This window comes from Sminthopsis crassicaudata, chromosome 3, assembly GCF_048593235.1.
Source record: "Sminthopsis crassicaudata isolate SCR6 chromosome 3, ASM4859323v1, whole genome shotgun sequence".
Classification (NCBI taxonomy): Eukaryota; Metazoa; Chordata; class Mammalia; order Dasyuromorphia; family Dasyuridae; genus Sminthopsis; species Sminthopsis crassicaudata.
The window spans coordinates 231,536,476-231,552,820 of record NC_133619.1 but is presented as its reverse complement, the minus strand read 5'-3'; the positions used below and the strand labels follow the sequence as shown (position 1 = coordinate 231,552,820).

Below are 16,345 nucleotides of genomic sequence, written 5' to 3'. Positions count from 1 at the left end.
TGGGACAGCTAGATGGCACAGCTGTGAGTCACAAAGACTCATCTTCCTGAATTCAAATTTGGCCTTATATATAACTAGCTGTGTAATCCTGAGCAAGTTATTTGTTTTAATTATTTGTTTGTTTTAATTTCCTTATCTGTAAAATGAGCTAGAGAAGGAATGGAAAACCATTATAGAATTTCTGCCAAGAAAACTTCAAATAGACTCATAAAAAGTTGGATGTGACAACAACAAAACATCATGTTTTCTTTGTGCTCCAAACACAGTAGGTGTTTAACAAATACTCATTAATTAAATGCAAATATTTTCTCCTTGGAATCTGAAGATCCTATGATTCTGAAACCTGATTTCAAATCCTGCCTTTCACATACTTATGTGAGCTTGAGCAAATCCCTTAGGTTCTCAGTTTCCTCATCTACAAAATGGGGGATTTATTGTATTGTTTTTGAATGTTTCTTCTCTGTCATGATGTTAGAACTTTTAGAAATACATTATTCCAAAGTAAAACAAGCAAACAAACAAACAAACAATAAAAGCATAGACAAAAATATATTTTTCAAAGAGGCATTTACTTTTTCCTTTAGGTAATGTATCATTTTCAAAGGGATCAGTTGATAAGTGTAAATAATCAGATATAGTGAAAAGAAACATGATTATAAGAACAGGCTCTAAGTCTAAAACTCTCCTCTGCTGTTAACAATAGATATCATAAGTTAAAAAGTTAAAATAAAGAGACTAAACTAAGCCATACAGAAGATTCTTTCCAATTCTAAATCTAATATCCTATCGGATATTTATGTATATCTTGCAATATGCTGTGGACAATAAAGGGCTATTTAGTTTCCATCCATACTGAAAACACAAATTTTCAAAACTCGAAATTATTTTTATTCGTCACAATACATGGGATCATTCTTTAGGGATGGAAAACTTGATTTTTTTTTTTTGTTCTGGGACTGCTCTTTTACAAACTTCTAATAACTCTTGAATAATAAATACATCTAGTACTATAGCAGATTTGTTTATATGCATGTTATTAACAACAAAATGTTAAATATGAAGAAATGTAACCTTAAACAAATCCAGAATACAGCTATGATGAGAGAAAATTTAAAGTTCAATTGGCATAATCAATCACCTTAAATACATTGTATATCTGATGACAATGTAAACTTCTTTTTCTTTATATCTCTGGCTCTTAGCATTATTCATCACTTAAATACTTATGGAAAGGTAGCTAAATGCTAAGCAAGTCTTGGTCAGGAGGATCTGAGTTCAAAGACAGCTTCAAACATTTAACAGTGTTAACACAACCCCAATCACCTCACCAAAATAAATAAATAAATGCTTACTATTTAACTAATTATGCTAATTTTTACACTAGATTTTAACACCTGTTTTAGTAATCATGATTTTCTTTGAAGCAATCCCATCAAGTAATGCATCTCATAAAGAGAACAACTGAACCAACTGAACAACAAGGAGAAATAGTCATACATATCTGGAGAGGTGTAACTTTTATGTGTATTATGTGTATGCATGTCTATAGGTCTGTTTCTATATGCATAGAAATATATACAAATAAATGTTTCCTTGTTTAGATTTAAGTAATAGGAAACACTCAATATGGAAAGTCTTGTAATTCAAAGCAACAACACAGCAAACAATTTTAAGACTTTTCTGGGGTACTAAAAGATTTACTAAAATATTTAAATAGCTATTATGTGAATCATGGTATTCTTACATCCAAGGGCATCTTCCTATCCAATATGTTATGTGGCCATATTATTCATATCTAAAGTCTGTGAATTTTAATTTAAAAAACTTGCTTTAAATGGATTGCATTTTTGGAAAATATAGCTCCCCAAAAGCCTAGAGGGGAAAATATGGAGAATGGTATCAAAATAATATTTTAATTGTTAATGTTAATTCTGTAAAATGAAAACAAAAACAAAAATATGTTATAACAAACTAAATATTCATCAATATTTTAAGACATTTTCCAATGCAAATAAACTAAAATTTTAGAGTAGAGCTGAGAGGAAAAAAACTGAAATCCTCTAGGTGGCCATCACTAGCAACTTTTCACTATTTTTAATCACAACTCTAACACTTTACTGATGTCACATATCACCGTTTATATAAAGTTTATTTTAAATACAACAACCCAAACAAAACTTTAGGGTCATTTCCACACATTTGGAAGGAGCTGTTAAGTCACATGTCAGACCTCATTCACACCATCTTAAAATAAAAAAATTGTCTCTTTTAATTTTAACCCTCAACTAATTAGCACTTGTAATCTCTTCCCATTTTCTTCTTTCCATGATTATTGAATGTCAAATTTGATATCACTTTGTATTAGTAATATTAATACTTTTTTACTTTACTGTCAGATAACTTTATATGTACACCTTTCACACTGACTCAGGAACCAAAGGAAATGGTTATCATGAAAGGAAAGAGCACACAGTGGAAAACATGGAGTATAAAGGTTTTCAAACATCAAATGAGCTGAACAATGAATTAAACTGAACAACGACAAGGAAAAACTAGCTGTATTTTGAAATTAGTTACCCATACTTACCTGTGTGGTCTATTGCTAACAATGTTTAGAAACTAATTTTATTGTGAACTTAAGAAATTCAGGGTACACCAGGAACAGATTCTTCACTTTGAGTCATCATATGGAAGAACTGTCCAACTCTAAGCAGCTTTTTGTTTGTTGTACTATAAACATACTCCAAACTCACCCTACTGGCTCCCTGTTTTTAATGTCATTCACTCATCAGTGAACAGTGTGGTCCTTTGAAAGGCCAAATGTAGGTTGTACTGAGAAACTGACAAAATCAGAAAATAATCAGTAAATGAACATGGCTGAGGAACATAACAGCCCTGTTTCTATGTAAGTTGTTTTGTTAATACTCCAGACCACGTAGCTTTTATTTCTGTCTAACTCATCTAATTAGGTCTGGCTTTCATAAATTTTGCCTGTGCTATGGACAGGGCAAAACCCCCTGCCATCCATCCATCTATCCATCCATCCATCCCTCCATCCATCCATGTATCCATCTATCTATCTAGCTAGCTGTCTGAGTTATATGTAACTCAAGTGAATATACATTTCCTATATACACACTGATTTGTACTACTATAGTCACAAATCAAATATCACTCAAAGAATAGTAAATGGGAGATGTAGGTAAATCATTTAAACCATTCTGAAAACTTCCCTCCCCCCTCCCACCCCACCCACATTATGTGAACAAGTATATATACCGTGGTCCTTGAAAAGATATTCCCTCCTACCTAAAATATGACTTATGTGCTTTGAATGTGTATCTAGCTTACTGTCCAGTACTGAGGTCGCATCTCAGTATGTTGGAATGAAGCATTTTCTTAAAGCCAACTAAGGAATCATTCTTTAAAAAATTCTTAGTGTTCAGTAGAAATGTTTTTTAAGGGTCTCACAACATTTTCTGCTGACATTTTATTGAAATAATCATTTTTAATTATTATATCTTTTAAACATTATTACTGCAATCACAGAGTTTTCTTTAGGGCTATTTAAAATTATAAAATATTAAAAGCAACAAAAGAAACATTACTGTTTACTTCTGAGTGGACATCTCGTTAGTTCTTGGTTACTGTACTGGATTTAATACAGAGAAACTCTAAGAAATAGTCTAAAGAATGCTCCTAAAATAGATACTTACAATTTTTTAATTCTGTGAATTAATGTAAATGTATCAGGGGCAATTTGAGTGGAAATAATATTTATCTCTTCCCTTCATAAAATATGTCTGAATAGAAAAAGCTTTCCAGTACTAAGGATTGATATTTCAGGTTAAAGTATATAAGCTTTCATGTCCTTAAAAATGTATTTACTTAATAATAAAATACCATCAAATATTTTGAAAATATTATAAAGCAATAGGTCACCTATGAAATATCTTTTGCTGCTTTCAAATTTAGTGGATAACTACCAGGTATTATATTTAGAGGGACCACCATATATGTAACAGTATCTCTTTTAAAAATTTACAAAGAAAAATAATTCTGTCAACAAAGAAAATACTCATACTTAATGAAAGTACCACCACAACAAATGATGTTCATATAAAAAGCAATAAAAATTAAGATTAAACTTACAATCAATGATTTCCCTAAAAGTCAAAGCTCTGATTTTCATCCACTGAATTAAAACTGATGAAGTAATTATTAGCTTACTATGATGCCCCAAATTATTTTCTTCGTAACTGGAAAGATAAGGTATTAACATATCTAACAGCAATTGTCTATTTACATTTTCTATGAGTTGCATGTTACTGAATATTTAATCTGAGATAAAAAATTTTAGCAGGTAAGTTAATGCAATACTGAAGGTTTTGATGTTGAGGCAAATGGAAGCTCCAGAGATTTTCTGGGAACAAGAAATTAATTCATCCATGTGCCTTTGTCCTCCAACCTTCTTCCTTTTTCTACATAGGGAAATCCTTTCATAATATTTGAAGATGGAATGATTGTTAGATTTCTTTTCAAAAGGCCAAATAAAGGTAATGAATTAATCCTTTTTTTAAGTTAGATTTTGTTTTAAGTTCATAATCATTATAACTCTGCCAATCCTCGAAAAGCTGTACACCTCAAGGAAAATCATTTAGGAGGCTGAGATGAGCAACTGCATCACCAAAATCAGGCCACTTAAATTCAAGCTATATTAGATACATATTTCCAATTCGTATGCATGCTCTTTACTGCTGTTTCTGTTTCACCAGTGCATTTGGATTCTTCCATTTCTCTTACATCAGGATAAATAAATTTAACACGGAACTTTCCTTTCCATTACTTTCCCTCCTCTTAATTCTTGGCAAGTGTTGAATTAGAATAAGGAAACTACTCTCCTCTTGGGTAAGAAAACTGTTCAGAAGATGTTCCCGGTGTTTTAAAAACCTGACCGTTATATATCTCTTCAAGAATAGTGGGATATCAACATATAAAAACCTTTTCCCCAAACTGACCAAATAATGAAATAAAATAAAAAGCAGAAAGAAGAATCCATACCACCACCTTGTGGCTTCTTCTTGCAAGAACAGCACCTGCTCATTTCAATAGCCCCCAACTAACCCTACCCCCTCCATTTTTTCCAAGTTGAGTCCAGCTATGATTTGAATTGGCTTTTTCTCTCCAGACGAGACCACCCGCTTTTATATTCATTTGTATTAAGATCATTAAGCTACCGTAAATAAGCAGAATACCAGTTGACTCGGGGGTCGTTTTCTCCCATTACTCCCCCGCCGGCCCACCTCCCCGCTCCCAACCCATTACCTTCCCCCACAAATCCTCTATTTCTCAGCCTTCCCTTAACTGCCTCGGACCTTAGGTTCATCACCATCATTACCACCATCAATATTCTAATATCATCAATAATATCACCATCAAACATAGTCTGTTTCTCTCAAGATCCCACCACCTGCGGGTCTTTCCAGAAAGAATGACAAAACCGGGACACCCAAAGCACTAAGAAATCCTTGCAAGGGTTGGTGAGCAGGAAGCACTAGTCTGGTAAAACTGAATGCTCTGGAGAGGGGCATTCATCCGTTCCCAGAGTAATAGGTAGGGTCAAAAGCCCTGGGACTGGATGGGGAGAAAGTCTCCGGACCAGAGCTTCCATTGCTTCTTGGAGAAGAGGGGTCTCCACTGTGGCTCTCAAGTGTGGCGGGCTCTGGGTATGAATACCCAGAGCTCCTCGGTCGCGCGCTGGGGGGGGGGTTTTAGCATCCCACCTGCTCTGGGCACCGCAGAGCCCGTTGAGCCCGTGGTTAGGAAAAGGGCTGGATCTGGGTTTGCTGCTGTGAGGGACGGCTAGCTGGTAGGGAGACTGAATGATCTTGTCTTGTCTGAAGCCAGAGCCTGCCAAGACCTTGCAATGAATGGGGGGTGAGGGAAGGGACAGTTTATGGGGGAGTCAGAGTGAGAACAGGGATGGGAATCGGGACAGAACCAGGGAAGAGCAACTCCTAGCTCTAGCTTCCATCCCTCCCCCCTCCCATATTTCTCAAACCTTACGGCTGCAAACCCACTTTCTCCCCTCCCCGCTCCTTCGCATAACCAGGGTTCTGACTCCCCCAACCAACCCCCATCTCTTCGTGCAAGTCCTAACTCCCCACCGCTCTGTACCCACCCGCTGTTCTGCAGGTCCAGGAACCCTATCCGGAGGTGGGCAGTAATGAAACAGGTCTGACGTTGGGAATGGCTTGGAAAGGGGGAGGAGCGGGGAAACGAGCACAAGTTTACCAGCTTTTTGGGGCCCCCCACACTGCACCTCACCTTTCCTTCTCCCCCCCCCAAAAGGCTGCGGTTTTTCGCCATCAACCCTGCAGACGAAACCGAATTGGAGAGGTGGGGGTCCAAATGGTTGGTTTTGAGTGAAGTAAAGAGCAATTACAGTGGGAATTATTGTTTTTCCCCTTGGGGAGTCCAAAGGTGGGGTGCACTTTTTGGAGTTTAGGATTTTGTTTTGCTTTTAAGAGCTATGGAAGTGGGGTCAAAGCTCCAGACCATCCTAGGGCTAAAGTCGGGGTGGGCCGGACGCGAGGTTCCTAGTAAGACAGCATATTCCCAAAGATAGAGCAATAGAGATTGGACTTCGCTGTTCCAAAGGCCAGGGTGCCGGAATTAGGGGCCGCTCTATGCATTTTCCAACTTTTCTTTTCCTCTCGAGGTTCCAAATTGTGTTTCTGATATAAGCAGCAGCTGCATCTATCCTCAGACCCAAGTGATTCTGAGACTCCGGAAGAAACAAAACCACCAGTTTCCTTCCCCGCCCCCCAACCCCTCTCTCACCACCCACCCGGCGCCCCCGCTGTTTCCCATCCCCCATCCCCCAACATATTCCGACCCCCGGAAAAAATGAATAGAAAAAGCCCACGCTGCCCTCTCTCCTCCGCTTTGCAGAGGTAGCAATTTGCTACCGAATTTTAATTTTTACCCCCGAGGTATTTTGAACACCACGATCTCTTTTCCCTATAAAACCGAACACGAAATGCCAGTTTCTAATCAATCACGTGCGTTATTCCATGCATCACACAAGCCGTCATTTTCTCAGAGCCCAGCAGATGAAGGGGGGTGGGGGGAGATGAATTGCTTAATGCAACACAAGCCAAGGCTGCTTTTTTTTTTTTTTTCCTTTTTTTTTTTTTTTTTTTTTTTTCTTTTGGTTAACCAAAAAACCCAGGACGCGTTGGTTTACAGTTTCTTTAGAGAAGGAAGGGGGAAAGCAACCAGACTCCCAGTTTCATGAAGTGCTCCTTATTTCTTCATTTCTCACCTCCCGGTTTGCAGAAAATTGTAGCTTTGCTTTTTTTTCTCTCCCAATACTGCAGATATTTTCCCCCCTCTCTCCTCCACACTATTCTGTTTATTTGTATGTAAGGCAGACCTACTTTGTAAACACATCACATAGAGCCCCCAGCGCCTTTCAAATAGCTGATTGCAGCAAAATGCTTCCAAACCGATGGCGTTTCAGTTTGTTTTTTTTTTTTTTTTTTGACAAAATAAGATTTATATGTCGAGATATGCATGTAGCTATACATGCATGCACATGTATATACATGTTCATACATACACCCATAGGGACCCCATTGAGATACTACATTATGGGGGAGGCATGTCAGAAAGTATTCTCCAAAAAAAAAAAGAAAAGAAGAAATATCAGAAAAAGTGAAAACCAGAGCACCGCAGTGGAGCCTGTCACCTTTTGCTAGGGTAAAAACTGCAAGCCAAATATTAAGAAAAAGAAAGGTTTAAAAAGAGAGAGAGAGAAAGAGAACTCATAGAGGAGTATGTGAAATTAGCACCTACCTTAGCCGGGGGAAAGCTGCATCTGCGTTAAGTGTCCTCTATACACAGCCAGGTTCTTCCAGGGAATCCTAACTGAACATGATACAGGAGGTTTTAATCAATCCAGGCTCCTCTCCTTTTGATAATCCAAGGAGATTTTCTTGTCCAAAGGAATGCAAACACCACCAAAAAACAAAAACAAAAACAAAAACGGGTTTGGAGGAAATTTGGGCTTTCTGCTGTAAATGACCTACATTCAGGAACAAAATGCATTACAAACCCAGCAAGAAAGGAAGAGTTGTGTATGTCTGAGTGAGAGCTCTGATTGCCTATGCAGAGAGACAGAGACAGGGAGAGAGACTGATCTGCAAGAAAAAGAGAGATTGAGGAGGGAGAGAGGTCCAGGCTGTACCACTCTCTCCCTCTGCTATTGGACCAAACTGAATGAAATTTACAAAGCCAGCAGCCAATAGATCTCTGCAGTCTGCCTCATCACTACAGAAACCATATCTACATCTACAACCTAATGCAAGGAGCATCTAATCCTTGTGCAAACCAGCTGTAACAAAATTATCCTAGGTGCCTGTATGGTTGAACAGGTGGGTATGTTACACATGTAGAGTATACCAAAAATGCATATGAAAAATTAAACTGACTGCAGTTTTTTTCTTATTTTCTACTCAAAGATTTTATATGGAAAAATATGCTAATCTATTTGCAAACATATTTAACCATTTAAGGCCCTTCTTTCTACAGATCCTGATTAATTGTAAACATGATAACAAACATCTACTGTTGCTTGTTAGATTGATAAGGGATTTTGCTCTGTCTGGAGTTACAGCATTTATTTCTGAATATAATATTGCAGTTTTTAAATTTTGTTTGCTTGTTTTTTTAACTAACTAAATTAAAGCAAAGATCCATTAAATCAAGGAGTTTTTGTTTACTGAAACATTAGTTAAGAGTTGTATACATTATTTCCCTTGCCTGTGAATGCTATATAAAATATAATATCTATGTACAAAGGTAAAAATATGTTTGTGGTTGGTTGATAATAAAAAGTTAAATTCTACGTATGTTTTGAGTGCTTCCTATTTACTTATCAGGATGATATGAGCTATCATCTAAAACAAAGTTCATTATAAAATACTTTATGAAGTTCACTGTCTGTTATTAGATTTTCTTAATTGTTGTGTTTCATCCCATTTAGCGGCTTTACATTTGGGTAGTGTGACAGTGCGTTTAACCTTGGAGCAGATGAGATAGATTTTTCAGTGGACAGCATTGAAGGTGACCTCAATCTGAAAAGTTTTGTTAACATGTGGTTGTTGGAGAAGGGAGGGGAGGGTGATATGTACATATCAAATGTGGACATCAAATGTGTACAAAATAACATTGTTTAAATGAGCATTATAACAAAGTCAGAGGAGGTAAGAGAAAAGCTGTTATAGTGAGAAGATTTCTGGATTTGGGATGAAAAGATTGAAATGAAAAGATTTAAATGAAGCACCCTCCTATTCGCTAACTGTGTCATTTGGACAAGTTATTTAATCTCTCTATACCATAGCCTGCTCATTTGTAAGATGACTGGGTTAGATGAAATCAGGTGGGAAGACACAGACATGCTATTTATCTGCAGAGGGAATAGTAATTGATACTGTATGTATAGAAACATAGATACTTTATTGCATAAATTGAAGAAGACCAAGGATAAGCCTATATACCTATATAGATTATAAATATATATTTATATATTTTATTAAATAATTATAAATTTCCTATAGCCATTCTGTACCATCTAACTTTTATTTTCTGACTTCTTTTTCCCTATTAAACTTATTAAAAATCTGTGTATTTGCCAAACCTCTACTTTCTCATCACTCATAATTTCCTATATCCTATACTGATTACTGTATTGAAACATCTTGGTCAAAGTTTAGCAGTAACTTCATAATCACCCAGTCTAACTAATGGTCATTATTTCATTCTCATCCTCTTGGTTGTTCTGCAATTAAAAACATATAGTTGCCTCCTTCATACAGGATAATCATTTCTCTCTTGACTTTAAAAGACCATTCTATTCTTGGTACTCTTCTGACCTCCATAAGTACTCCTCTGTCTCTTTTATTTGTATCTTTCCTATCTCTTTAAGGTAGATCAAGTGGGAAGACATAAATATATCTGAAACTCCATCTGCTTATAAGCATGTATATTTGGATATCCCAAATTTAAAATACCAAAATCAAGCTCTTTATCTTTTCTTAGATATTGTCCTCCAATTGATTTCTGTCCATGTCAAAAATGTCAAAATAATACACCCAATAATAAATGATATATAAAGATAGAAATAGAGATATGAAGAAAGAGTATATAGATTATATAATTATTATAGATTATACATCATTATTATATTAATTAGTATTATAATATATAAATTATAAAATATAAAATATTAATATTATAGATTACATATAATAGATTATATAGAAAGAGAAATAGTTTTGAGGTTTTAAAGTATTTCTTCACAGTAGCTCTATGTGCAATATTTTATATATTAGGGAAACAAAGTTTCAAAGAGGTCAAGTTATTTGGCTAAGAGCAACTTTGTATATTCAATCACTATTCATCTGAAGGATTCATTCTTTCATCTTTTGTTCTTATGACTATTTAATATAGGCACTCATTATCATTCTTCTTGTCTACCACTAAAAGAAGACACCTCTTATGATCCACGCAATAGGGATTCAGATTTTTAAAAATAAAAAGGAAGGAAGCAGGGGATGCTTCTATTTTATCAGGGGATGAAACTTGTGCACATATGAGTATATATAGAATAAATACAAGGTAAGCAGTGAGAGAGAAAATTAACAATTAGGAAGATCAGAAGAATATTCATAAATAAGGTAATGCTTAAAAAGTATCCTGAAGAAGATACAAGTAGTAAACTGAATGGCAGAATTGATAGAATGAATATGATTTAGGTTGGGTTGAGTTTGAACTTTGCCTCAGACAGTTATTATCTCTAGGGCCCTGAGAAAGTCAATTAACCTCTGAGAAGATTAAAACTGATCTTATATGATTTTGTTTACAATTAATTGATTTTGTCCTACAACTGCTTTTATCCTATAACTAAGTCCTGATTCTTTGTTTCTCAACTTAGTTCAGAATTCAGCTGGTCTTTCATGGGTTAAATTAAAAGAAAAAAAATCTATTCTTGTCTCAAGGAATTTTGCTAACCTTGCGAAATTTGCGTGAATAGAAAGGGAAAGAGGCCTGTTATCTTTAGGCAATCAAGCTATCATTCAAGTATGTCTGGTTTGCTGTCCAAATTCTAGACCATTATCTTAGACCTGGACTCAAATAAAGTTACCTCTCAGTCTCGAAATAAAGAAAAGGGATCACTGCTAGCCTCCATTATCAAACTTCCAACCAATTGTTTTGTTCCCTGTGCTTTCCCTGTGTGTAAAATTTTTTAAAAAGTATATAAACAGTTTTCCAAATGCAACCTATTAAGTGTGAGGGATTCTATGAAGCATTAATGAAAAGCAGCAACATTCCAGTGATGGAGGGAAGAGTGGCCAATGAAAAGGCCTAAAAACTAAATATGGAGTGTCATGAGTAAAAACAAATAAACAAACAAAAACAAAACAAAAAAAAACAAAACAAAAAAAGACTATACTTTTAGACAATAGAGTATAGCAAGAAGAGTAATGAATTTGAACTTAGAAGGACACATTGGAGCTAGGCTATGAAGAGTTACAAAAATAAAACAGAATACTTAATACTTTATCTAAAAAAATAGTAAGCATTCCATAAAGTTTACTAAGATAGTAGGATGGTCACATTTGTGCCCAGGAAAAGTTTCCTTGATAGCAATGTGAATTATGGAATGTAGTGGAAGTATCAGGGCAGAAATACCAATTAATATTGGTTCAACAACATCATAATGGATCAGAGGATTTTGGAGAAGACTACTCATCAACAAGGTCCATGATATAGATAAAAAACAACAAAAGAATATGAGGAATAATCTGAAAGATAAAAGAAGTACCAAGGGGAAAGTGATGTCATGAAAACATGGTGAGGGGAGATTATCTAGATTGAGAATGGGATTAATAATGTCAAATGCAACAGGGACATTAAGAGAGATAAAGACAGATAAAATATTATTAGATATGGCAATTAACTAATTATTGGTAAACTTGGAGAGAGCAGTTTTAGTTGAGTTATGAGATGTGATGTCATGGTCTAAAGGTGAGAAGACAGTTTTGAGAGGAGAAAATATGCAAACAATTTGTGTTTCACCAGGAAACATATTGCTTTAGCTTTGGCACTTATATCCCATGATTATCTTTAGTTGCCTTTGGCACTTTGAGTGTAGAGTTCTAAAGTGAAGTAATATACTCTTCCCAAAGCCTTCCTTTAAAGAGGCCCAGAAGCTCATCCAACTCATCATTTCCCATGAACTATTCTGACTGATTTTGATTCCACCATCATCATATCTTCTCCCAACTTCCCTTGCTTTTTAGCTTCCTCTTATATGTTGTCTTTACTGTTAAATCATAAGCTCCTTGAAGGCAGGGACTTTTTTTCCTGACTTGTACCCCTAATACTTAGCACAGTACCTGGCATGATGGGTGTTTAATGAATGCTGGTATTATATATAGAAAACTTTTTGTAAAATTAGTCTGAAGGGTCAAAAATAGGATCCATTTTTTTTTTTAGACAGAGAAAATTTTTGAGACAGAGAAGGCGAGAAAAATAGAACCAGTAAATAGGAAGAAATTGAAGATTATATAGAGGACAACTGTAGACAATCTACTGATAATCTAGAGGCTCAAGGGCACATGGAGAGATTTTAGGCTTCTTAAGAAGAATGGTCTTTTCGTTATCAGAACCTGGAGAAAAGGAAGAGACAGTGAGAAAGAAGATGTCAAGACCCTTTGATTTGAAGAAAAAGAAAAAAAAAAGATGACGCTCATAGAAAATGGCTTCAATTTTCTCAGGAAAGGAACAAAATCTTCAATTCAGAGGCTGGAGAGAGGAGGAAGTAATGAAAGCTTGAGTAAAGAAAGAAAGGTTTACAATAGATTTTTGTGAGGAGATAATTAAGGAATAGTGATAAGATTGCTTTGTGACAAAGAGAATATTCAATTGATATTAGATAATATAAATTTGCAGAATATATCTGGTAGGTTAACTCTGTGACTGATCAATATTATATGTGAAGAGCAAAAGGGAGATGGAAGGGATAACTCAGGGTTGGGATATGGCAATATATGATCACAGTGGTATAAAGGGCTGAAACTCTTGAGTCAATGCACTGGGGTCGGACAATGGAGCACTTGAGGCTAATTACTGATTGGACAATATTCTATAGGAATATGCTTGGAAATTGGCCCTTCCCACTATCCTGTGCTGGCCCAATTATTTGGTGTATACAGAGAATTGTGGGAGGGACTAAGAGGTGGAGGGAGACTAGCCAGGGTCACTTCTGTGAGAGAGATGAGGCTGTGAGGTCGCAGAGATCCTACATGTCCACTCTCTTCACTTCTACAGCTAAAGACCTAGAATAAAGACTTTTGCTTATCCTGACTCTGGCTGATTCTAATGTATCCTGGATACTAAACCATTGCCACACAGTGGGACAAGGGCATAAAAGAATTTAAGGATAGGAAATACATAGAGTTGAATTGATTAATTATAGGGTCAAGGATAGAAAGAAAAGTCAAAGCATGAACAATGGCTGAAGAAAGTTTGAAGAGAAGGGTAATCTATTGGAGTTTGAAATAAGACCAAAGAATAAGTTTTGGATGGAGTAATGAGGTAAAGGAAGAGATAGAATATTTGATGGTTATGATCAGATGGCTTCTTAAACTGTGATTTTTGACTACCCATTCATAAACTTAATGTAGGGGTCATGAGACTATGATTTGTTATCAGTACATGTTTGGTTTATGCATTATTTTTTATTATTGTCTTTTATTGACAAAATATATACATGGGCAATTTTTCAACATTGACCCTTGCAAAAACTTCTGTTCCAATTTTTTCCCTCCTTCCCTTCACCACTTCCCTTAGATGGCAGGTAGTCCCATACATGTTAATATGTTAAAGTATATGTTAAATACTATATGTATACATATTTATACAGTTATCTTGCTGCACAAGAAAAAATGGGTTTAGAAAGAAGGTAAAAATAACCTGGAAAGAAAAACAAAAATGCAAGCAAACAGAAAGAGTGTAAAAGCTATGTTGTGGTCCACACTCATTTCCCAGTGTTCTGTCACGGGGCGTAGCTGTTTCTGTTCATTACTTATCAATTGGAACTGATTTGGATCCTCTCATTGTTGAAGAAAGCCACTTCCATCAGAACTGACCCTCATATAGTATTGTTGTCCTATGCTCTTCTAATTTGTTTATAATCTCATTCTTTATGCTTAGATCATGAACCCATTTTGATCTTATCTTGGTGTAGGTGTTAAGTGTGGTTTAATGCCTCATTTCTGCCATACTAATTTCCAATTTTCCCAGCAGTTTTTGTCAAATAATTAATTCTTATCCCAAAAGTTGGGGTCTTTGGCTTTGACAAATAATAGATTGCTATAATTATTGTCTATCTTGTCCTGTGAACTTAACCTATTCCACTGATCAACTAGTGTATTTCTTAGCCACTACCAAATGGTTTTGGTGACTAATATAGTTTTAGATCAGGTACAGCTAGAGAACCTTCATTTGATTTTTTTTCATTAGTTCCCTTGAAATTCTTGACCTTTTGTTCTTCTAGATGAATTTTGTTATTTTTTCTAGGTTATTAAGATAGTTTTTTGGGAGTCTAATTGATATAGCACTAAATAAATAGATTAGTTTAAGTAGTATTGTCATCTTTATTATATTCACATGGCTTATCCAAGAACATTTAATATTTTTCCAATTGTTTAGATCTGACTTTATTTGTGTGGAAAGTGTTTTGTAGTTTTGCTCATATAGTTCTTGATTTTCCCTTGGCGGATAGATTCCCAAATATTTTCTACTACTGACAGTTATTTTAAATGCCTATTTAACATTTAAATGCCTAAATTACAGTATTTTATATGCCTATATATACAAGAATCATGTACAAAATTCACAGGTGAAAAGGGGTAGTGAATGGAAAGAGTTTTAAAAGCCTTGAAAATTTTTGATCAAGTAGGTATATCTTGTATCATTAATGGTGTAATTTAAGCTGTGTCCCATTCTGTGAATAGCTAAATTGAATAGAGGAATGAGTCCTGGAGGTTGAAGAAATTTAGCAACTTGGAAATTAAGGTTCTTGAGAGTATATGAATATGAATGTTGATTTAAGGGGTAGATTTGGAAATGAGAGGAAGACAGTGAAAGAGGAGCTTCACTTCCTGAAGAAGGAAAGGAGAAAGATCTGAGGACAAATGGACAATACCCACCATTATCTACATAAGATATTTTTTTTCCTAATATGATTTGTTTTTTTATTGCTCAGCAACTTTTGCGAAGTCATTTGGTCAACCTGAGATTAATAATATTTTCACCTCTAAAATGAAAGACTTCATCAAAATGGCCTCTGGTATGTCTTTCTTACATGTATGTGTGTATATTTATTTGTTTGTTTTATCTAGCTATATATAAAATAATTTTTTATTTGTTTTTAAAACTTTGAGTTCCAGATTCTCTCCCCTACTCTCCACTCATACTTCTCATCGAGAAGGCACATGTGGAAGTTATGCAAAATATTTCCATAAAAGTCACATCACAAAAGAAAACATAGATCTCCCCTACCATCATCAAAAAACCCTTAAGGAAAAAAATGTAAAAAAAGTTTCAATCTCTATTCAGACACAATCAGTTCCTTCTCTGCATATGGGTAGCATTTTTCATCATAAGTCTTTCAGAATATTCTTGGATCATTTTATTGCGGAGAATAGCAAAGTCATCCACAACGGATAATAGTATAAAATGTTTTTAATAAAGTAAACTTCAAAGGAATAGATGTTGCAGAATGACAAGTGTAAAGGGAAAATTTGGAAGTGGAAGTGGTGATCAAAGGGTAAAATAATGGTCATTTCAGAACTAATTTGTGGAAGGATAGGGAAAAGGAAAAGAGATAGCAAAATCAGTGCTAGAGAAGATAGGATGCTGTGTCATCAGGGGAAAGTCAGATCACATTGAGAGCAAGTAGATAGAAATAGTCAGAAAGGAAGAAGTCCAAAATAAAAGGACACTTATTCACTAAGGGATAGGAATTCCAGAAGGAATAGTAGGAAAAATGGAAAGATTGGAAATAGGACATGGGTTGAGTATGGATGAAAAAGATGGAAGTGAGAGAATAGGAAGTGAGAGTTTAAGTTAGTTATTCCTGGGTGGTTAGTTAATAAGTAAAATAGACTTCTAATAAATAAGAGAAAATGGCATAATATAAATATTGGGTGGCAGATGAATTTTAAAGTCGATGTCACCACATGGTGGTGTTTGTGGGGCAAAGACTAGTGGT

General features: G+C 35.3%; 1 protein-coding gene across 2 annotated transcripts in view; it reads right to left on the bottom strand.

The window, feature by feature from the left end:
- Positions 1–8,284, bottom strand: part of NLGN4X (neuroligin 4 X-linked) — a 454,011-nt gene extending 445,727 nt beyond the window's left edge. The window contains exon 1 of one of the 2 annotated variants that reach the window (XM_074300200.1): positions 7,861–8,284. The gene's annotated coding sequence lies outside the window, so the exon portion shown is untranslated. The remainder of the gene's footprint in view (positions 1–7,860) is intronic. The other variant, XM_074300201.1, reaches the window with a different exon arrangement.
- Between the last annotated feature and the right edge of the window lie 8,061 nt (positions 8,285–16,345).